The sequence below is a fragment of the Macrotis lagotis genome, chromosome 1 (genome assembly GCF_037893015.1).
Source record: "Macrotis lagotis isolate mMagLag1 chromosome 1, bilby.v1.9.chrom.fasta, whole genome shotgun sequence".
In the NCBI taxonomy this organism is placed as follows: domain Eukaryota; kingdom Metazoa; phylum Chordata; class Mammalia; order Peramelemorphia; family Peramelidae; genus Macrotis; species Macrotis lagotis.
This window is the reverse complement of record NC_133658.1, coordinates 695,959,527-695,984,698: the sequence shown is the minus strand read 5'-3', so window position 1 is coordinate 695,984,698 and position 25,172 is coordinate 695,959,527. Positions and strand designations below refer to the sequence as shown.

At 35.9% G+C, this 25,172-nt stretch overlaps 1 protein-coding gene across 2 annotated transcripts in view; it reads right to left on the bottom strand.

Moving 5' to 3' along the window:
• STK39 (serine/threonine kinase 39) overlaps positions 1 to 25,172 on the bottom strand; it is a 310,860-nt gene that overhangs the window by 131,361 nt on the left and 154,327 nt on the right. The gene's annotated exons all lie outside the window — the stretch shown is intronic.

Genomic DNA, 25,172 nt, shown 5'->3' with positions numbered 1-25,172 from the left:
TAAGCACTTAACTATGTATCAGGCATCATGCCAGGTGCTGGGAGATCCAAATACAAAAAATCCAACAATTTCTATTCAAAAAGAGCTTATATTCCAATGATTGAGACAAATGAAATACAAGAACATATTAGAGCTTAAATACTAATAAATACAAAAGAGTTTGTGAAGAACTAGTATTTAGGGGATCAGAAGGGCTTCAAGTACAAGGCTGTGCTTGACTTCTGTTTTAAACAATGGAAAAGATTCTAGGTGAGGGCAAGAAAGAGGGGAATGATGAAACAACAGGTAAGAGGAACAGAAAGGCGCCCAGCTCTTGGGGATGGAGGAGGAATAAAGGCAGAAAAGAGAAGGAGCAAGAGTATATACAATGAGCTAGAAAGATAGGTTGGGGCCGGTTTGGAAAGGATTTGAAAAACTGAACAGAAAGGTTACTGAGTAAGGGAATGAGTGATATAGTTAGTTCTTCTGTGATGGAGGAAAGACTGGAACAGGGAGAGAAGAGAAACCAGGAAAGCAATTAGGACACAGTTGCACAAGGCAAAGTAAAAGGTGATTAGGACCTAACTATGCCAGACAAGCTGTGCAGGTAGAAATGGAAAGATTTAGCAAACTGACACACAAACTTTCGGGATACAGATGGTTTTTCACAGGTTGTTATGAATGCTATACAAGTTACATGTAATAGAATCATCAAGGAAGGCTATATAAACAGATCACACCGTTAGGACTGTTTTCTAAACTAGAAATGAAACTTGAAACAATAACAAGATGAAGGTTTCTAAAATCTTCCTTAAGGCAAAAAAGACAAATAGTTTTATCTCAATGGTCATATGTGTGGACTTGGGGATGGGGGAAGAAAACCAAGGTCATTTGCCATTTCAGTGGACTCCTGGGAGGGCTTGAAAATCTTTTTTGTTGTAGAAAAAAGTTTCTAGGTAATGATTTTTATTGTAAAGGATAATTAATTCACTGAAATTACTTTTAAAAAAAATACAGAGACTGGGACATATTTCTAATTATAATTTGTGAATTCTCCAAGCAGAATAAAAAAGGAGTGAAAACTTTTTCATCCAAAATGGTTATAATTCAGAGAACTTTTAATAAAATGTTAGTACTGCTGGAGGAATCCACTAAGGCTGTATGTGCTCAACTCAAGAACAAGCACAGAAAGAAGGTTTATCTTAAAAATGATGGACAATGTCTTAGCTGTGGGATCACTGAGTTTCACAGGGACAGGATGAAAAGGAACGGGCAGCGCACTATGAAATTCACTAACCTTAGGACATTAATTTCCTTAAGAAAATAGGAGACAATCCCTATGACATTTAAATACTATCTTGTGCACACTTAGGGAGCCAGAGGTTCCTCCTTCATAAAATGTTTGTGTATGCATAGAGGTAGAAAGAACAGCCCATTAAAAAAGAAATGGAGGCTTCAAAAGGGGGAAAAAAAACTGATATATATCAGATTATTATTACCTGATATATAGCATTTCAGAGCCTGCAAAGTGTTTTCCTTACAACAATCTTACTAATAAGCAGGTAATAAAAATATTATTTCCATTTAACAGATGAAGGTGAGATTCAAGGAAGTAATGTAAGAGACCCTATAAAAAAAAGGAGTGACTTATAAGGAGGTAATTGAGTTTAATAAGGATCAGGTTCTCAGAATGGATCAATCAGTGATGGAAAATACAAGTGAACTCAAACAGTTTAAGAAAAGGAAAAAAGGAATGTTATATTACTAATAACTATAGGTCTATCAGTAAGACAGGGTCTCCTAGAAATCTCCAGTTTTAGAATGAGGCTTCTATGATCAGTACTTTAGCAGCGGGGAAACTAGCAATAGATAAGAACTTCATGCTAAGTCCTTTTACCATAAATCTATCACTCAAGGATTAGAGAGAGAGAGAGAACTGGTTAAAATAACTACCTCCCTCCTCCATTTCTTGTCCGTATTAGAGAAATTTTCTAAAGAGCTCAGTAAAGTCACAGAGAAAAATATGCATGGAATCATAATGGTGGGTTAATTAATATTGTTCATCTCTAGATTCTATTCACAAGCATCATCTAGTCCTATTTCAAATACTGTAGTTCCTGGTGGGAACCTGCAGCTAAAAATTGATTAGCAAAACAATTTGATGGTAACATTCAGTCTGTGAGGGAAGAATAACAGCAGAAGAATAAGAAATTTAAATACTTTAACAACACTATGCAAACAGTTTTGGAAATAAAAGGAAGTAATTTATTTTTTCCCAACAAATCATCTTTTGATATGTATACATTACACAAAAAAATCCTCTCATAAAGCTCATGAAACTGTAAAAAAGATCTGAAATAACAAAACACCAGCAAGTAGTTAACTAGAATCAAATAAACTTCCATTACTTTCAGTTAAAATCTCTCTTTAAATTCTATCAAAGCTCAACATAAAAATCATATCCTACCAGAGACCTTTTCCCCCCAGCTGTTAATATAATACTCTTCTCTCATCTAATAACCTTGTATTTATTTTGCATCTGATGCATATACTTGTTTTGCAAAGGTATGTGTTTACATATGGTACACAGTCTCCTCCAGTAGAATATGAGATTCCTGAATTATTTTTGCCTTTGCATTGTATGTACTATACAACAGAGAATTGTTTATCACTGTTTTGGACTGCACCCTGATAGCAACACTTAATAGCAATGAGGTCATAGACAAACTATTTAACCTGAGCCTTTGTCCTTATCATTAAAACGAAAATAATATTTATGGATACCAATTTGATAGGGTTATTGAGAGGATCAAATAAGATAACATACATAAATGTGTTTTGTTAACTTTAAAGTACAATTATCATTATCTTTAAAAATATATTATTAGCCCCCAGATGCAATTAAATTAGGTATGCTCTTTAATCCAGAAATACCACTACTAAGGTCTATACCTCAAGAAAGAGGGAAAAGATTCAAAAGCTCTTCTAGTGATGGTAAAGAATTAGAAACTAAGGGGATGTCCATCAACTAGGGAATGGTTGAACAAGTTATGAGATATGAATATAATGGAATATTATTGTGCCATAAGAAATGGTTAAACTTCTACGAATTGATGCAAAGTGGAATGAGCAGAACCAGAACAATTTACAATACTGTAATATTTGATGTAATAACAGGATGTTGCTGTGGCTCAATCATGTCTGACTTTTCATCACCCATTTGGGGTTTTCTTGGCAAAGATACTAGAGAGGGGACACTTCCTTCTCCAGCTCATTTTACAGATGAGGAAACTGAAGTAAATAGGGTTGTGACTTGCCCAGAGTCACAGAGCTAGAATATATATCTGAGGCAAGATGTGAATTGAGGAAAAGGAGTCTTTCTTACTCCAGAAGCAGGAATCAGCTTTGAAAGTCTGAGTAACTCAACATTGTAATTTCAAAGGATTCATGACAAAACATGCTATCTACCTCCATATAGAGAAGTGATGGACTCAAAATATAGATAGAAGCATATTATTTTATCATTCTTCCCTTTTAAGGGGGGGAAGTAGGGATGGCTAATGCTGAAATTTGTTTTACATGATTATACATATTAATAATTAGTAATGAGTAATCTTGCCATCTCAGAGGTGGAGGAGGGGGTAGAGAGAGGGAGATAATATGGAAATGAAAAAAAAAAAAGGATTAAAAAAGTCTGCTTAAAAAATAATAGAATGTAAACTTCTCATAGGAGCAGACTATATGAATTTGAGTTGTTTCATATAGCATATATCCTGAGGAGCTTAAGAAATACTAGCTGTTCATGAAGAAAACTTTGTGAAAATCACTACTGCTTTTGGAAAAACTTGGAATATGTTATTTGACAAACTGACTGCATTAAAAAAAAACAAAGTAACTTCAATTGGCCTTTTAAATTAATAGTTAAATTGAAGAATATTGGAATTTCATAGTTCTGTATTATTATCTCTTTGGAATTTGTTCAAGGACACTTCTCTTTTCTGTATCTGTTTATATGTGGAAATAAATTAAAAACCAACACATCCAAATCTAATTCTGTATTTGAATTTGCAAGTAGTGATTGAATGAGAATCTTAGAAAATCTTGGATCAAAGTATATACCCTGATGAGAGCCATGAACTTTATTTTGCCTTATAACTAAATTGATAATCCTGATTTTCAAAGCAACAAATGAACTAAATAAAAATAAGCCAAGATATTTTCTCAACTTCACAAATCATCTTTTTCATTTATATCACACTGTTTATGTGATTGTGTACTTAGGAATAAATCTCTGTGGGTCTCAGAATTCTTATCTGTAAAATAAAGGGGCTGGCTAGTATAATCCTTAAATTTTCTTAACTCTCTAAAATTCTAAATTCTCTGTCTTTTTTGTGATTAAAATGTCCAAAACCACACCCCATGCCTCATCACCATCTTGTTGTAGAAAAGAGTTTGAGATCATTTAGGATACATGTAATTCCACTTCTAATTTAAGTATAAAACTTTTTCATTCACCCACCCACCTACAAAATGGCCAAGAGTAAAGGGACCAGCATTTTAGTGCATGCTCCATGATTATTACAAACCCCTGAGGTAAGTATCTAGGCAACCCACTTGATTTGTGTTCAAATTCAGTAACTCAAAAGCTCACAAAACTGAATGACCTCTGGATCTCTAATCAGTTTATTTACCTTTCAAATGGTGATAATAATAACTCTAGTACTTATCACATAGGGAGATATTCAAATACAATAATATTTTTTTAAATCTTAAGGTGCTATTTAAATGTCAACTACTATTAGTTTTGGTTTCATTGAGAAATGAAGAGGCAGAATGACTCAAATAATCAGAAAACCCTAGCTAATTCCTTCAAAAAAATTTAAATTTTATTTTGGAATTCATTAACTGAGGAATAACCCCCATGCCTGACTTCTTACCTTTCTAATTATAATTACATTTTGCTTCATCTAATATTAACATTGATTGGCAAACTTGACTGCACCCTAGCAGGCATGCTTGAGAATGGGATCAAGGAGGGGAAGGAGGGGAAGAAATGGTACTCTGGGGTAGAGACATTAAAATATGACAAGCAAGTGATCCCAAATATTATTCAAAATAATTGAATAATCAAGAGTTAACTTACAGTTCAGAAAGCAAAGAAGCAGATAAGTGAATTGGCTTAACGCAAATTCATAGCTGTGGACTATACATAGATCTAACCTTTAGACAACTGAATTCCGCCTTCCTAGGTCAACCACAACACCAGAATTTATGCTCTGCCTGCTTGAGAAAACCTTGGGTGACATTACGTACGTCCCTTCATCTCGTTCTTGTCTTTAAAAATGAGAGGTTGGGCTAGCTGGTGTCTTAAAGTTTCCTCCAGTTCTAAATCTCTGATTTAGGGTCTTCAACTCTTGTACCAAAAAATGTAAATTTTAACTTTGCTCCTTCTCTTCCACCCTTAAACTCTTGTCCATATCACCAGCTGTGTTCTCAAGCTTTTTGGTCTTTTTACACTTTTACTCTCTTCAAAATTATTGAGGGCCCCAAAGAGCTTTTATTTATGTGAGTTATAGCTATTAATATTTACAAATTAGAAATCTGAAAGCAAATACATTTTTAAACAGGTATTCATTCATAATATTAAAATGAAATTTGCTATTTTATATTACATGTTAACAATACCTTTTTTTTTGCAAAACTGATTAGAGTGATAGTTTTATATTTTTGTAATTCTCCTTTGGGTCTGATTTAAGAGAATACTGCCAGATTCTCGCATTTGCTTTTGCATTCAAGGCCCTGTCTTGTTTAATGCTGACCAATGATGCTGATGATGACATTTATGGGGCGCTTCCTCTAGACTTAACATTGTACTTACCTGTTACAATTGTTAGCTCATTTAATCTTCACATCAACCTTGAGAGATAGGTGCTATTATTATCCTCATTTTACAGATGAGGAAACTGATGCAAAGAGAGTTTAAGTGACATGCCCAGGAACACATAGCTAATAAGCAGCTGGTCAAAAGGAAGGAAAGGTACTTAAGAAATCTGAACATCCAAAGTCCAAGATTCTGGGTTCTTTCAACTGCTCTACCTAGTCTTACCTATACACCCATTTGGAAAATGGATGACCATTTTAATATGAACAGAGTTTTGACTTCACAGGCCCCCCTAAAAGTGTCTCAGGTCTCAGGGGCCTCGAAGGGGTCCTCCAACAATTCTCTGAGCAATAATTGTTTTATCAATACCATGTCTCTCCACTTTAAATTGGTTCTGTCATAGATGTTCCTTATTTACTTATAAATCAGTCAGTCACTGCCTGCTCTGTCACAAACTAACTTAAACAGGTGCCCTTTTTTCTTTTTTTTTTCTTTTTTCCTTTCTTCTAATTTTTGGTTGAATTTCCACTAATCTGAACTAGCAATTCATAGCCATTCAACAAGAACATTCTGCATTTCAGCCCTCCGAGCAGGGCCGAACCAGAAGGCTTAGCTTCCCAGCAGCAGCTACGCAGGCAGAGTCTGACAGACTGGAAGGCAAGTTGGGAAAAGCCAGGATCACCGTGCTTCAGAAAAGACAGGAAAATAAAGCGTTCTATTGGCGCCCCCTGGCGACTGATTTACAAGCAAAAAAAAAAAAAAGGATTTATTCTAACAAAACCAGTTTCAAATGACTACAGAAAAGCATCCCACTGAAGCAAGGCCGATTCCCAGAGATAACCACGAGGAGACTCAGAACGGTGATGCCCTGGGTGATCATCCCACTCCAGGCAACATTGATCAGTGATTCTTAGGAAAATCACTTCATTGCTCTTCTGCCCATCTTTCATTTATAAAACCAGCTGGCTCTGCTTGAATGGGTTACTATAGGCTCTGATGGCCAATCTGAGAGGCATGTTTGAGTTTCCTGGAAAAGCAGGCCTTATATACTAGAAGTTTTTTTTAACTCAGAAAGAGTCAAAAAAAGAAACTAGGAATAACTAAGTCCTCTTCCAGATCTAATATTCTGTGACTGTGAAAAGGCTGCTGGTTAAATTGTCAGCAATCTGTATATTCAAATCCATTCGTTTTTAAAGAGAAGGCTATTAAAGATTGACCCATTTCTCCTTCAGGGCTAACCAACATGACCCTTGTTAAGGATATCAAAAAAAAAATAGATTCCCTTTTTCCTCTTCTGATTCTCCTCTGAATAGCATTACCCTTTTATCTCTGACTTGGTGCTCTCAAGCATCACCATAATTAAGCTATGAGGTTTTCTAGTTTAACTTCAATCTTCATGACTGAAATGTTTGACTATGCAACTAATTTCTGTAGTAGAGATAATCAAGTTCTTGAGATTTCTTTCAGCTAAAAAAAAAGCAATGATGTTGTCTTCCTTTCTTTTCCTCTAAGTCAATCATTCTCAAAGTGTGGTCTCTAAGATCCTTTAAGATCAAAATTATTTTCATAATTATACTAAATTGTCCATATGTTTGATGTAATACATATCAATGGATACAATCTGCATTAAAAACCTCTTTGAGGGGGTCCTCAATAATTTTTAAGAGTATAGAGGAGTCCTGAATCCCAAAAGTTTGAGAACAGTTGATTCTAGGAACCTAAGGGTTTGCAAGGATCTCAAATAGTCTCCAATTTTCCTCCTCTCTGGTGGCTGAATACTGAGCTTATAAAATCAGAGTGATGATGTAGGGACATAGGAGATGTGATCAGAAACAAATTTTGTAGAAGGAAAAATATTAACTGTGCCTTTCAGAGGGCTCCCAGCTTTTCAAAGTAATTCCATTGTTAAATGTAAATTTGCCAAGACAGGAGTGGCCTCAGCCAGTTCCCTCTCCTCCAGCTCCTGGTTCCCATACCTGACCTCGGTCATTGATGGATCAAGCTTAGACTGATGTGACAATCATCTTCCACAGGAAATGGTATGTTGGACTTAGAGGTCATGCACCTTGGGATAGAAAAGATCAGCACGTAGCTTGCCTACTGGAGAATACCGGAGCCAGATGCAGGACCACTCCCAAAATGCCACTGTTGTCCAATCCACTAAAGAAGTGCCTTCAAATGCAGAGAATCTCTCTTCTCCCTGCTGTCTCATTCTCAGGATGGACATTTTCTTGCTCTTCCTAAGCTAGGGCCACAGGCTCCCAGCCTAGGCTCACTGGAGAACCCTGGGCCTCTCAGTCCTAGTGGCTGTCTCACGTCTGCCTCTCCGTCTCCTGGATATTTTCCTTTTCATTACTTCAGGCACCCAGCCTGGTACTTATTATTCCCCTATTCTCTAGAGGCTTTGTAAGCAACTTGCTGTTTCTCCAGGAGGAGAAAAGGTTTTAATTTGTAAACTTTTCAGGCTTGTGAAAATAAATCTAAATTTTCAACTCCTGTGCTAAAATGTGAATTCTTTCAACTTGTGAGAACCCTCAAATCTTAACTGGTGACACCAATCCTCCAAAAACAATAAGACTTAGACCTGGAAGGGGCCTTGCAGCTTTCTTGATCCAGGTTCTCAACTGAGGCCAGGTCTCCACCTTCCCACCTTCCCCAGAAGATTCATGGATAGATAGAGGGTCCATAAACTTGGTTTTAAGATAGACAAATAACTGTATTCTAATATAACTGACTTCTTTTGTAATCTTATGTATTTATTTCCTGCATTTTAAAACTGGGGGGGGGGGGAATTAGCAGAGATCAGGGAAAAAACCTACAAGGAAGCAAATAAAAGAGACAATTATAAAAACACAATGTATTATATTTATTATTTAGGAGTTATTGAGATGCAACTTTTTGCTTTAGGTTCTGCTGTACATGAGACAATTTTTTTTATTTTGCATTTAAGTTTAAAAATTGATTAAAACATAAAAGCATCCTTCTGAGTCTTTACCAGTTTGCCAGAGTGATCAATAAAAAAAAAAGCATATGAAAGAACTGACCTAATTCAATTCCTTTCATTTTCACAGATAGGACGAATGAGGCTCAGTTGACACAGGTAAATAACTAAGCCACCATTGCTCAGGCCCTGGATTCTGCAACCTGACCTCTTTACTCTTCTAGCTCCTGTCCCAGAGATACGGGAGGGTTTTTAATTCCAAACATGAATCATCCTAAATGGCAAATTATTCTTCATCATTTCAAAGCTGATATCAAAGTAATTCAAAGGTGTTTAAACTATTTATTCAAAAAGTTTATTAACTTACTGGGCTGTTTGGCCCTACAGAAATTTTGCACAAAACTGCTTTGTTCCTAAGGTTTGAGGGAAGAGCGCACAACACAAAGGCACTGCTGCCCTCTAGTGGGCAGAACCACATCATGTTCACCACCTTAGTTCTTTAGCTTGGGAGAGCTCCACCAGGCTTCCAAATCACATCTACTTCAAGGTTTCCTTCCAGACTTGTAGGTCAGATGAGGCCTAACTATCCTTATCACATTCCAGAGACCCTCATTTTCCCCCCTCTCCCTTTCAAGCCCAATTCTATGACTATTTTCCACTGGTAATGAACACCCCCAAACATTGTAATCATCGGGTAAGATCCTCAGACCACGGTTCCGTTAAGCCTTCAGGAAAGCAGGTTCATGTTACATACCACTTTCAGTTTAATCTTCCTAAACCATCACCCAACTAGGTCTGCCTCTCAACTCAAGGAATCATAGATTTAAAGCTAGAAGGGTTGGGAGAAGCCGAGTCCAACCATCTCATTTACAGATGAGGAAATAGAGGCCCTGAAAGGTTGAGTGACAGATAATGCTATTAAGTACGCCTGATCAGGATTTCAAAAAACCCAACTGTCGCCTGACTTAGCCCCTAACCATCTCTCCAACTTTGTCTTCATTACTCTCCTTGCATCTACAAAGTATGCAAAATATTAACTGATGATGACATGTCAGACACTCTTCCACCTTTTCCATTTTATTTTAGTCTTCTCTGAGGCTCTCCATCAACCATTACCTCTTTTAAACTCTTCTAGTGCTCCTCTTCTTTCTTCCTAGCATTCCCAATTTTCACAAATTTCACAGATATGTATGTAATCACCGGGATATCATGACTTTTGATTATTAACGACTATGATCTGGAACCATAAACATACTATATCTTTCTCCCACTTTAATCTTTCCATTCCCCTTTCTTTTGTATCTGACCTGTGCTTCTCCTACTGCTCTCTTACCTGTGGTTGCAGGGAAAAATTCAGGGTAATGAGAGGAACAAAAAGATGATGTGAATGCAAATAATGAAGTAAAAATAAAAAAAGATTTGAGGTACACATTTGTTCCTTTTGCCCACTGTTTTCCCTCTTTTTACCTCACTGAAAAATAACAGCAATATTTCTACATTTTTCTGCTATCAGAACTGAGGGGTGTGTTAATAAATGTTCCCAGTTCTCAGGGAAGAGGGGAGAAATGGGGATGGGGAAATGTATGCATACCATATTTTTAATTTTAATCTGCATTAACATTTTCCCATCACTTTCTGAAGTATGTAGACAATCAACAAAACAATAAATGAAGTCCAAATTTGTAATATTTGCAGATTTCCAAAGAGTAAATGCTTACATTGACAATTTAACAATTAGCTTTCACAAACTGTATATGGCTCAATACAAAAATCACTGCTATCTTCTAGTTCAATATACATTAGGCTTCTAAACATTAACTCATATGTTTTCAGCACAATACAGTTTAAAAGGAATATTTTCACTAGACCATATTGTTTCATGCTTAAATAATTCAAGCAATTATTTTCCACTGATACTAATATTCATGAAAATAGAATAAGATGGTAAGAGGAAAGAGAAACAGAACATTTGCCTTAATAGTCTTGCTTCCCTTACCTCATTTTACAGATGAGGAAACAAAAGGCTCATAGGATCACAAAGCTAGTGGGAAATGCCAGAGCTGAGATTTGAGCTCCTGACAAGTCCAGTACTCTTCTCCCCCACTATGCTTCCTCTAAACAATGCAATCGGGGCAACTATATAGAGGGACACAGTGGATAGAATACCAGTCCTGGAGTCAGGAGGACCTGAGTTCAAATCCGGTCTCAGACACTTAATAATTACCTAGCTGTGTGACCTTGGGCAAGCCACTTAATCCCATTTGCCTTACAAAAACCTTAAAAAAAAAAAACAATGTAGTGGTGTCTCTTCCACTGCCAGCACTATTATTGTTACTATTCATTTATTTTTCAGTCATGTCCAACTCTTCATGACCCCATTTGTAGTTTTCTTGGCAAAAGTACTGCCATGGCTTGCCATGTCCTTTCCTACCTTGATTTTGCAGATGAGGAAACGGAGGCAAACAGGTTCACACAGGTAGTAAGGTCTGAGGTCACAGATGAATTCAGTTAAGAGTTTACTCTATTCTCTAGGCCACCAGCTGCCTGTACTCTCTGTATCTCAGATCAGACTTGGGGGTCTGAACCCTGCTCTCCGTAATTCAGGAGCCTTCTCTCTCACACTCAAACAAAAGTTTACTATATGAAGGATGACTCAAAGAGGTGAATCCCTCATGAATTTCCCAATCCTGGAATGAACTGACAAAAATAGCAACAGAGAAAACAGTGCTACCCTATTCATAAACTGACCAAAAGATTCAAATAAGTATTATATCTTCATTTTTCTGAGATGATTCACTGAACATCAATAACATTTGAGGATGGGCCAGAGATGAATATCATGGGCTCTTAATTTTAAATCACCTATGCAGAAAAGAAAAAGAAATCTGTGAGCCCACAAATATAAGAAAATTCGAATCAGGTCAACCTAATTAGCAGCAATATCCAATCCCCATTTATAAAACAGTCAATCAGGGGCGGCTAGGTGGCACAGTGGATGGGCAGCTAGGTGGCGCAGTGGATAGAGCACCGGCCCTGGAGTCAGGAGTACCTGGGTTCAAATCCAGCCTCAGACACTTAATAATTATCTAGCCATGTGGCCTTGGGCAAGCCAATTAACCCCGTTTGCCTTCCAAAAAAAAAAAAGAAACAGTCAGTCTAGGGGCAGCAATCTAGGAGCACCAGCCCTGGAGTCAGGAGTACCTGAGTTCAAATCAGACCTCAAACACTTAATAATTACCTAACTGTGTGACCTTGAGCAAGACACTTAACCCCATTTACCTTGCAAAAACCTTAAAAAAATAGTCAATCTGATGCCAATGCTTCTCTGAGTCAAATTCATTGGCCTACAGTTTATAGATTTCCTTCACCTCCCATTTTCCTTGGACGAAGGGTAAAGCTTTACACTCTGTAAAGCTTCAAGCTCTGACCTTGTCTCAGCAGAATTAGGAAAAGAGGGTTTATCAGAGCCAACAGCTCAGCAATCACATCTGCCAGATTTTAAAGTACTCTGGGATATAGTTCAACTGGACTTGGTGACTTGAATTCATTAAAGGCATCCAGGTGCTCTACAACTACCTTGGAATTTGGAAGGAGTAGACATATTCTGTTTGGCTCCAGAAGGGAGAACCAAGAGAAATACCTAGAAATTGGGAATAATGATATTTAAACTTAAGGAGGAAAGGAAGAGGAAAAGAAAAAAAAACAGGAGGGAGAAGAGGAAGGAAAGAAAAAAGAAAAAAGAAGGGAAAGAGAAGGAAGGAAAAAGTTAATGAAGTGCTAAGGACTAAAACAACACAACACAACACAACACAAGGCAGTCTCTACCCTCCATAAACTGATATTCTAGGAAAGAAGATGGTCTAGATGGCTGGCTGGAAAGCATGGTTTGGGACTGAATAGATGTTAATGGACTATATGACTTGAGACGGGTGAATACAATCAGGATAATTTGCCCCAAAGAGAGTGTGGTCTCCACTGACTGAAAAACATGATAGGGTAGGGCAAGTAAATGACCTGGGCAATTCCAAAGTAATTCCCTATCTAAGGAAATAGTAGGATCCCCCTCACTGATGAGCTTCAAGTAAAGCCTAATGAATACCTGGTAGTCTTGGATATGGTAAAGAGGATTCTTCAAATAAAAATTGGATCAGATGGCTTATAAGGTCAATCAATTAAACAAGGTTCTGGAGATACAAATACAAAACTGGAGCTAGTACCTGCCCTCATGGAGCCAACATTCTACTAGGGGAAGTCAACACAGTTCCTGGATAAGAAAACCAGGAAACATACTTTCATGCTATTTCTATCTCTCTGTCACTTCTAAAATTGTGATGGGTAAGACTCACTAATGACTGGAAACTCAGAGATCCCTTCCCAACTCTGAATTTCTCTATGCAGTCAAAAAGCACTTAACTTTATTTCCCCAAAAATATTCTCTTATTATATCCATACAACAATAATTACTTTATAAGGAAAACAAAGAAGACATTATCAATTCAGCCTTATATAGAGGAAACTAAGACAAAGGGGTTATTTGACTTGGTCTCAAGGTCGCCCAGCTCTTACAGAGTAGATTCAGGTCTGAGTGCAGGGGTACTGACCCCTAATCCAGGACTATTTTCCCCTAGACCATATTATTTCATGCTAAAATAATTCAAGCAATTATTTTCCACTGATACTAATATTCATGAAAATAGAATAAGATGGTAACAGGAAAGAGAAACAGAACGTTTTCCTTAATAGTCTCACTTCCCTTACCTCAAAAACACATACTTCCCAAACAAACTCCAAGACTGAAATATTGTTAGGTTCTTCATATAAGGTTCCTGCTAATGACATAACTATTACAAGCCACAGAGAATGAGTTTCAGAAAAGCCGAAAGCATGTAATATATGAATGCACAGGAGTCACTAACCATAAATTAGGATCCCAGTTGGACACATGTTGACTTGGAAAATCATATATTAGTATTATCTATGTTCTACTTTAATTTTCTTTGCTAAATATTCCCCAAACACATTTTAATCTGGTTTGGCCAGACATTAAAGTACCACAGGTTGCATTTGATACAGGCCAGGTGTTTGAGACCTATTGTTATAAATGACTGAAAAGAAAAACCTGCTAGAGAAAATTGTACATTTTATTCACGAACCTTGCAAGATACACCTTACAAGATATGGGCACCTCATTCCTAGGCGTGAGGCACACCTCAGTCTCAGGAGTCAGGTAATTTATTGTCCTCAGAAACTCTTTCCCCTCCCTCTCAGTCATTCATAGGTTCTCAGAGTTTGAGTTACAATCTAAAAGGTCCGCCCATTCCATGATATGCCCCTAACATGATCGCCCAGGAATGATATGCTAATGAACCCCAATCTTCACAGGGGGGTGTGTGTGGGTTAATATTCAATTACCTAATTGCCAAACTCAGTAGCATTAGGTCAAGATCTCTAGGTCACTCTTGACCATTGGGGTTTGGTATACCTGGAATGGGATTAGGAAGACTCTTCCAGTCTTGTGATTGGCTGGGCCATTCCCCCTTTGTCATGAATTCCCTAAGGGCTCCCCTCCACATCCTATGAAGACCATCACCCTATATTTCTCACAACTTCCCCTTTTGTAATGGATTCCCTAAGGCTCCCCTCCACATCCTGTGAAGACCCAACACCCTACATTTCTCACACCTATGATGTAGATCAACCAATTATGACATTTTTAAGAGGCATAAGCACATACTTTTTCAGTGTTTCTTCTGGGTCTATGAAACTATCTATGCTTTTTTCTCCTCTGGTAAACAATGAATTAATGAGAAGGTATCATATGGTCATTCTCTCAAAACCCACAAGGAAAGCTGGAAGAAGGCCTGAAGAGGGGCATATGGAAGCAGTAATGGGACAGGAAACCTTTTCTCTTCCATAGGGAGAAGGAAAAAGGTTAGGAAAGCTTATCTATCTGCATTTAACTTTACTCTCTTGGATTGGTGAATAATGTCATTCTTAGCAACTTTTAGTCTAGATAGGGCAGATAAAAAGATTATCCCCATTTTACAGATTGGAAATTAAAGAGCAGAAAAGTCAAGATTCTTCTCTGAGTCATATAGTCAAATAGGAAAACAAATAAACCAGCAACAAAACCCATACCTTGGATCCCACAACTGGGATCAGAATACAATTATTTTAGACAGCATCACGGAATATCCTTACAGAACACTTTCAGCTCTCTCAATTACCAAATGTTAATTTATCTGTATTATGTTTTCAAATTTCAAATGGGAACAATGGGCCTGGTTACACTTACTAAAATGACAAACTGCCCAACTATTCAAGATTATAAAGTTCTCTGCTTATAATCCAGCAAAGTCTTACTATGAATACAAGCAGCCTGATCCCACAGGCTGGTGGTGGTCAGCACATGGGCCTCCATTAGGCACCCCAAGAAAAGACTTGACAAGCTCTCTCCTATATGTGCTAACTCATCACATTAAAAATCATAGCAATAATAAAACAACAAAAACAACAACAACAATAATAATAATAATAATATAATTTGAGTGCATATATCTAGTTAATTTTTATCCACAGGGCAAGAAAACCAGGAGACCTAAGATAGATGACTATGGCTAAAACTAAAAGGCTATCAAAATCGACAGAAGAGACTTGGCTCCTTAAACCCTACATATTCCTACAGACCAGACACTGGAAGACTTAGCAAGATGAGCAGCCAAAGTCTAGAGGAAAAGAAGCAGCAACTTTGACTACAGCTTTCACAGAATGCTGTCTGTCTCTTCCCATTCCCCTTCAATATTCTCTCCTTACCTCTGTCTTCACAGTCAGCCAAAAAAAGAGCCTACTGTGGGCCAAGCTCTCAGCCAAGCATAGGGATACATACAAAGAGAGGAAATGACCACTGGGGATACAAAAAAGAGGCCCAAGGCAGACCATGCCCTCAAGGAGCTGATAAACTAATGTGAAGACAACAAAACAACAAATAGGTACTAAAAAACTATATGCAATAAACAGGCAATGGAGAAGGAAGGTACTCAAGAAGGATTGGAAAGATGAGGATTTTACTAGGATTTAAAGTAAACTAAGGAATCCAATAAACTACCATCCTTTCCCTTGGCCAATCTCCCCCAGTCCCATTAACTTCAACTACTCTTTTATGCATGTATGAATCCCAAGTCTCTCCCTTGAATTTAATAAACTTATTAAATACATTCTATATATAAAACTGTGCAGAGGGTGGGGTGGGGTAAGGGGATACAAAGGTTACACAACAGAGTCCCTATCTTCATGGATGGGAAGGAGATAAGACACATCAATAGAAAATGGTTCAAGATAAGTGTTTCACAGAGCTGAGTAGTAAGTGACAGCAGTAACAATGTGTATATGAAGTTATAAGTTTTAAAATATTTTATATACAAAAATCCATTTCTACCATTTACTACCTACCTTTAGCAACCACCACATAAGTATCCATGCCTGAGCTAAAATGAATGCTCACAGCATACATGATATCCATTTTACATGTTAGACATTAAAGGACAGAAAAGTCAGAATACTTCTCTGAATCATACAGTCAAGAGAATAAAAAGAAACGCAAAATATGAACTAGTGTATTACTGGGGGGGGGTCAGAAATGGAAGAGCGAGATAGATACTACTGGTTTTACAATTATATTGGAATATACTGACAAAATATTTTCTTTCAGCTCATTCACACAATACATACAATGACTTATACCACAATGCAAAGGGAAAGAATGATAACAACAAAACAACCATGATTAAATATTGTGAAATCACAATGCCAAGAAATAGTAATTGCTCATGGCTGAATCAGTATACAACAAAAATGACTATTACACAAATTAATTTACTTTTTCTGTTTCAGCAATCAAAGTACCCAAAGGGTTATTTTATAAAGCTAGAAAAAAAATAATACTTCACCTGGAGAAGCAAAAGATCAATTATCTCAAGGGAAATAATGAAATGAATTATTTCTTAATAATTACTACAAACTGGTAACCATAGAAACTATCTGGAAATGGTTAAAGAACAGAAAGGTAGATCAGTGGAACAGATTAGGTACATGAGGTCTAGAAACAACCATGGTAGTATAATGTCCATAAATCCCCAAACTTCACTGACTGGAGGTAAGACTTATGAACTGACAAAAACTGCCTGAGGAAATTGGAAAAAGTTAGGAGAAATTAGTCTTAGACTAACACTACATATCACACACCATAATATGTTTTAAATGGATATGGGACATAGATATTAAAGGTCACATTATAAACAAATTATAAAACTTATTTTAAAAAACAAAATAACACTTGCTTCTTCTTTGGCTGTTCTAGTTTTTCTTAAGAGGACCACTACCAATCCAACCAATAATGTCTTTAAGTATTGCCTCTGACTCTTGTCTACTAAATCTAATTACAAAATCTTGTCAATTCTAATAAAATTAACTTATTATCTTTCACATCCTATCTTTTCCCACTGCTACTACTTTAGAGAAGTTGCTTACAATAACGTGGTATATAACAAATTTCTAAATGCCCACCCCCCCATCTTCAATGTTTCCCCACTCAATCCATCTTTCACATGTTTGGTGAGGCTAATACTGGATTATGTACAAATCTGATCAAAATCTTCAGTTCAAAACTTTTCTGTGGCTTCCTATGTGAATCAAATAACTTCTAAATGCCTTAGACCAGCATTCAAGGCCCTTACAACATGATACTTCACCTTCATCTTTCATGTGTTCTAAACTCTGATAAAAATCGACTGTCCATCATTGACAGTCAGTCAATCCTCTTTTGCCTCCATATCTTTGAATGGATTAAAGATCAGATTCCTATAATATGTTGTTTACAAGAAACACATTCGAAGCAGAGAGCTATTAAATGCATCCCTTTTCAAATCATGATGCAATAAAAAACTACATGGAATAAAGGGTCATAGAAAGATAACCTAGAAATTGACTGGAAAAGAAATAACTTAATTTTAAAGTTTGGGTGGATCAAAGAACAACTCATAGAAAGAATCAACAATTCTGTCCAAGACAATGACATTGGAGAGACATACTAAAACTTGTAGCCAAATCAGTTTTTAGGGGAAATTTTATATTCTAATTGCTTAAATGAATAAAATGGAGAAAGAGGTAATCGATGAATTGGGTATGCAACTAAAAAAGCTAAACAAAGAACAAATTAAAAATCCTCAATTAAATACAAATTTGAAATTCTGAAAAATCAGAATTCCCTTTCTTTACTTCAGTCTCTAGCTCTCAAAACCTTCATTTTATCTTTCCAAAGTTAGCTTAAATAGATGTCAACTTTCGTTTCCTTCATTTCTCCCAACCCCAGGAAGAATGGTCTCTTTTTTGGCAATCAAATAGTACTGTTTCCCTCCCTTAAGACTCATCCTTGTGAATTCTACATTTTTACCTCCCAGCCCAACCATATATTGCATATTTATTATAGGTTAACTCCTTCCTCTCCCTAGAGATTTGAGCTTTGTGAACATCAGAGCCATTTCCTTTTTTTGAAAAAAAAGAGGAAGGGGGAGGGTGTGGAGGGCAATTTGGGGTGGAAGTGGTAACCAAGGAGTTCAATGACTAGAGTGCTAGCTCTGTGTCAGGAAGACTGCCCTTAAGAAACCTGCTAGCTGTATGACTCTGGACAAGTCATGTTAAGTGCTCAGGGTCTGGGGTTTTTCAAATATAAAAGGACCTATTTCCCAGAACTGTGAGAATCAAATCAGAAGTGCTTCATAAACAATAGGGCATCATAAAAATGCAAGTTACTATTTGGTTTTATCTTTGTGTCCTAAAGGATAAGTAGAACTGGGGCAACTAGGTGGTACAATGGATTGAACATAGGCCCAGAGTCAGCTATGTTCGAGTTCATATCTGGATTCAGACCCTAGTTAGCTGTGTGATCCCCAGCAAGTCATTTAGCCTCCCTTTGCCTCAATTTCCCATATGTAGGGGCAGTGGGTAAAGCACTGACCCTAGAGTCAGGAGGAACTGAGTACAAATCCAGCTTCAGACATTTAATACATAACTAGCTGTGGGACCTTGGGCAAGTCACTCTTATCCCCATTGCCTTAAATAAGTTTTTTAAAAAATTCCTATATGTAAAATGGGGACACACTGGAAAAATAAATGGCAAAGCACTCCAGGATCTTTGCCAAGAAACCCCTGAGATCACAGAGTTGAACATAACTGAATGATTGAACACAACCCCCAAAAATTCAACAGAGGGAGAAAGGGGATTAATATGTAATTGATGGATTTTGAAGACAAGCTGTAAATTGTATAGTTCTATACATCATTATTATACATTACTATAGGTTAGTTCCTCCCTCCCCCAAGATTTGAGCTCCTTGAAAATCAGGGCTATTTCCTTTCCTTTTTTTTAAAGGGGGGGGGTAATGAAAGAGTAATTCAAAAGATCAATGTATACATTCAAAACATGTTTATTCAGTTGTCTATGATTCTAGGCTGAGAGGGAAGAATGCAAAGAAAAACGTAGCTGCTCATTAGGAATTTATCTTTTACTGAAAGTCTATTAAAAACACAAATAGGCATGATATATGGAAAACTAAAGAGAGTAAGAGAAATAACAAGGGAAGAGTTGCAGTGGAGAGAAACTAGAAATTAGGTAAGGTCCAACAACTGATGAAGAAATGAAAATATGATGTGATGAATATCAATGTGCTATAATAAATAAAAAGGATGAATTGAAGTGTACAGATTCAGAACAATTGATATAATAACCCACATTGTGAAGTTGAACAACTTTGAAAGACCTAAGGACCAATAATTGCTACATACCTCTTAACAGAGAATCCAAAGGGTATATAGGCATGGGCATATATTTATTGGACTTGGCCAGTACAGAAATTGCTTTGCTTGACTATGCCTATTTGTTAAAAGGAGCCCCACCCCCATCCCCTTCTCTAACCACCCTGGTTCATAAGAAGGGAAGAGAAAAATCCATTTTTATTCCCTTAAAAAAATTTAATGGAAAAAATAGGGATGTGGGAAACATGTCAGTGAGGATTTCAGAAAAGATGTACTTTATATAAGGCTCCAAGGAAAGTGAGGATTTTGAAAGGGAAACATGAGGAGAGCGAAAAATCCAAGCCTGAAGAATGGTCTATAGAAATATACGGAAGCAAGGGTGGAACTGTCAAGTTCAGGGAATAGTATAAAAAACATTATAAACAAGGAGAGAGAGAAGGGGCATGATGTCAAGGAGTTTTAAGACACAGAAAAGAGAATATAAGAGAGCAATGGTCCAAAAGACTGAACTGTTGACTTTTCATATGTTGACAGGGTCACTATGAGCACCTAAGACACTACAAATTAAATGTTATATTAATTTACAGAGGTTACTGAGAATAGTTGAACTAGGGTTCATAGAGCTGATTAAAATATTTTGAAAGAAAAAGCATGCAAAAACAGCCTACTTTTCAAAAATGTGTGCATGCTGATGCTTTCATACAACCACAGAACAATTTAAGGAATTCTCCACCCCCCCAAGATATGCAAAACACACTACAGGTATCATTATTTTGCTTTTATGATCATTATTCATCAATGTTATAAATTAGAGAAGGTATAATTGATAGAGAATGGATCTGACATTCAAGAAGATGTGGATTCAAAATCCACCTCTGACATATCAGCTGTGTGTATTCTGGGCAAATCACTTAAATCTCTCAGCACCTCAGGCTGGTGCCCAAGACTCTTAAATCACATACTACTTGTCAATCTGACCTGCTAGACTGAAATTTACTCATTCCTTTCATGAAAGAAATCAAACCACAACTTAGGTACAATAGGTACATATTTGGTGCCTTAAAGTTTACGAAACTCATTTATCACACCACCCACTATGAGACAAGTACTTCAAGTATAAATATTTTCATTTTGCAGATGAGGAAAGCTAAAGCTCAAAGTTACTGATTCTCCCATGGTGACTGAGGCATCATATAAATGTTCCAAATATCAACCTTTGCCAGGTCAATGTAAAAAAATCAAAGACTTTTTTTTAAATGAACACCAAAGCCCTTAATACATGTTTTTAACAAAAAGACGGTGCATATTATATAGTCAGAACAAATTCCCAAGTCAAACAAAAAATGACAACTAATATGTTCATGTTTTTGAAATCAAGAAATAATAAAGTCCAAATTCTAGCTGTATGAAACTGCATATCTTCATTGTTTCCCTTAATTCTTATGTCAGCTGGATGATAAAAGGACTTTTTAATAACTTCAGGTATTCATAGAAAAGTTATTTCTTTTAAAAACTGAATTTATAGGTGTTTTGTACTTTGAGAAAAACTGCAGGATCATGTTGAAAACCTTGAGAGAGCTGTCAAACAGAAATGAGCATGAAGAAAAGAAAGTTATGTCCTAGAAAGATACTAATGACTACTTGGTGAAAATTTCACATTCTGTATTGCCTAGACATTGGCCTCAGCCAATTTTGTCTTCTCAGACAAATAAGCTGAAAACAAAATTTGTTTCTGATTGAAAGGCAAACTGATATTCTTTTTTTAAAAAAAGAATCAGATTATAAAGCACTAAAACAGACTGTTATTCAACTGAAAGCAGAAACTGAATTAGAGATGAGAAATAACTCAGGGCATAAACAGTAATGTCATATGATTTCACTATAAAAGGCAGAAGAGAACCTGATAAAGAAATAATACCCCTAAAATACAGATAAAAACTGTGTAGGGGAATGTTTATTAGAGGTTACAATCTAGAAGCATAATGATAAAAATAAAATTTAAGAAAGCTGTCTAACCTTGGGCAAGTTACTTGGCCTCTTACAAATTCAAATTTTCTCATTTACAAAATGAGGAATTTAAACTAGAAGGTCTTGAAGACCCTCTTCAAGGATCAAATCAATTACTATAATCTTATGAAATATTATTTAGTCTCAAAAGGAGCAAAGCTTTGATGACATAAGATGTTGAAAATAAGCTGAGATAGAAAGGCTGAAGAGAAGAAAATTAACAATTTTTAAAAAGGTCATTGTAAAAAAAAATGACAAAACTCATACTTTTTTTACTTAAGTTCTTCTTGCCCACTCCTTTCTTTCTGGAATTGTGTGATTTTATCTATTCACAACTCTATCTATATACATACATATATAATATATAGTTGTATATTTGTATATACTTTTATGTTTATAGTATATGCATTTGTTTATATTTCTATGTTTACAGTATATGCATCTGAAGTGCTTTGAAAAAGCTGGAAAGAGTCCTGAACAGGGAAGGCAAGATAATGAGAAGACTGGAAAGTATAATATAGGACAACTGGTGGATTTCTACCTGGGTCAATAGAAGAATAAAGACAGATTTCTTAAAACAGATAAAATGTCATCAGGAGGAAAGAAGAATGCCTACCCCAAAATAATAAAAGCAAAATTTCCTGATAATTTGTTTTTGAGGTAGAGATTTCTGTTTTGTTTATGTTAGAGAATCAAAGGGAAAGTTAGATACAATTTAGTAATTTCAACAGAGTGAAGAATTCTTGGTGTGGAAACTCCTCCCATCAAATGAAATCATTAATTCATCTTTATTATTCTTAAGAGAGATGGCACTGAAAAATAAAGAGACCTGTTCATGACCAAACAGCTAATAAGAATCAGAGAAAGAACCTAAACACACCCCTTCCTGTCTGTACAACCTGTGTGTGTGTGTGTGTGTGTGTGTGTGTGTGTGCGTGCGCGCACGCGCACGCATGTTCCCTGACACTGGTTTAAGATCTTCTACCTATGCCATGATGTAACCTCCCAACAATGAAAGCTAACAAAATGAACTGTGTAACAACACAGCAAGTGATACAGAATTCTTAACCATGGGATGTTGTTAAATAGAACTATTTATTGAGCACATTATAAAAACAACAGCAGCCGTTAGAGAAGCAGTAGCAGATGAAACAGCAGACTCAAAATCCAGAAGACCTGTATTTAAATCCTTCCTCAAGACACTGTAAGGCTATAATAAATCATTTAACCAACACAAGTTTTAATTTCCTCAACTGTAAAGTGAGGGCCTACCTCATAGGATTTCTGTGGCAATCAAATGAGATAAAATAGCCAAAGTCACTTATATATATAAAATATATATAAATATATACACATGCATATAAAATGACATTATTATAATTATTATTTATAAAGATTCTAGCTCATGTATGGTTTGAACTATATAATTTCCAATGTCCCTTCCTAACAAGAGTATTTGATTTTATAATCACTGTAGCTATCTGAGCTTTAAAAGATGAGAAAATAAGCACATGATCTAAGTGGCAGTCCTGAAATCTTGGAAGCACAAAATGTTAAGAGCTGAAGTGACCTTGTTATCCAGTCCTATTCATTTCTTAACAGATAATAAAACTGAGGCCCAGAAGGATCAAGTGACTTGCCCAATGGCACAATAAAAAAACAATTAAATGACAGAGGATTTGGTTGAAAAACTACAACTAAACCTCATTTTATTGCCTCCTAAAATAGAGAAGTTAGAATAAATTACTCCAAACATATATGCCTAAGAAATACCTTATTAATATTCATTTCTTGTTATATATATATATATATATATATATATATATATATGTGTGTGTGTGTATACACACACACACATATGTATGCACAATTATTATGCTTGTCAATTCAGTATGTGAAAAACAATCAGGTGAATGGTCCTGCTACACTTAGTTAAAAGTCATTATTATAAAATATCTGTGATTAAAAATCTTGCATGTTTCAATAAGATACTAGAAACAAAATCATACTAATAATACCAACCATCACTTTATGTTTATTTTCTTTTTTTTATCTTTTTTTTTTTTTTTTTTAGATTTTGCAAGGCAATGGGGTTAAGTGGCTTGCCCAAGGCCACACAACTAGGTAATTATTAAGTGTCTGAGGCCAGACTTGAACTCAGGTACTTCTGACTCCAAGGCCTGTGCTCTACCCACTGCGCCACCTAGCCACCCCCACTGCGCCACCTAGCCGCCCCACTTTATGTTTATTAAGAAATATTATTTCCTTGGAAAATATTAATACAGATGATTGAAATTTTCAAAATTTATTATAATCTATTCATTTTGAGCAATGTGAAATTTTCCAGTGAAACTTTTAATGTCACCCAAGAGATAATTATTCGTTCATTAACAAACTACAAAAACGACTTAGCACCTAGATAAGGAAATACTCCCCCCTACCATTCTAAATTATCGGGGGGAACTGCTTCAGGAAAAAATATTAGTCATTGAATCTAACATAAAGAGAAAGACGTAGGGGGTTTGGGGCTTTTTAATCAATTCAGATCTATGATTTTATCTGTGTAAGGACAAAGTCAGCAACAATTCTGTAATTTAATGTTCTAATAGAGTAATTCTTGAAGTTCCTGTAGTAAAATGCTTTAAAACCTGAATTATAAATCGTTAACTTCAGTATTGTTTACATAAAACTTCAATAAAATATAGTGTTCAGAGGTTAATGTTCAATGATGCTAATTCCCACAAATAAAAGCAGGAAACTTTTTTAAATTTTTTGACAATCTTATTCATAGTTCAAATTATTCAACTTTACAAAGGTAAATTTATCCCTTCTTATTAAGGTACTTAATAAATACATTACTGAACTAACTTAATTCTAGAATATCTTCAAAAGACCATTTTCTTCCATATTATAACAGAAAATAAAATAATTCAAACCTCATAAAAAGCAAATCTCATAAAAAGCAAAATATGTACAGAAAAATTAGCACTTAAAAAAAAATAACTACTCTAATTTTAAAATAAATTACCTCTCTTACAACTGTGTGCCAAACACAAAATAAGATCTCCAAATACACTAACACAAAATCTGCAATAAACAAACCTGGATAAGTCATTTTAAAAACTATGGCCCAGGGTGAAAATTACTTTAATTCCTCTCATCAGTCTATACCTATAAAAAAGATAAGTCTAACAATGCTCCAGATCTTTGATGAGTAAAAACCCCAAGCCCAGAATTCATTCAACCAACCAATTTTGTTTTTGTCACGTAAGGCTATATCAGAAACCTTGAGTGATTTTTACCTTTTGATGCCCAATCATTATCAGTGCTAATGGGATTCAGGGATATCTGAAATCCTAAAACCTCATTTTATCCATTAGTTTCTGTCTCATTTCCCAAGCTTGCTTTTTCCCTTTTACCAAAACTGCTGAGTTTTAGTTGTTCCAAAATGAAAGAAACAACCAACTGTCAATAAAAAGGAGGGTTTTGGGCAAATCATCAACTAGAAAACTCTGTCTTTAGGTGATTCATCTTTGCATGAGATAGTGGTTTCCT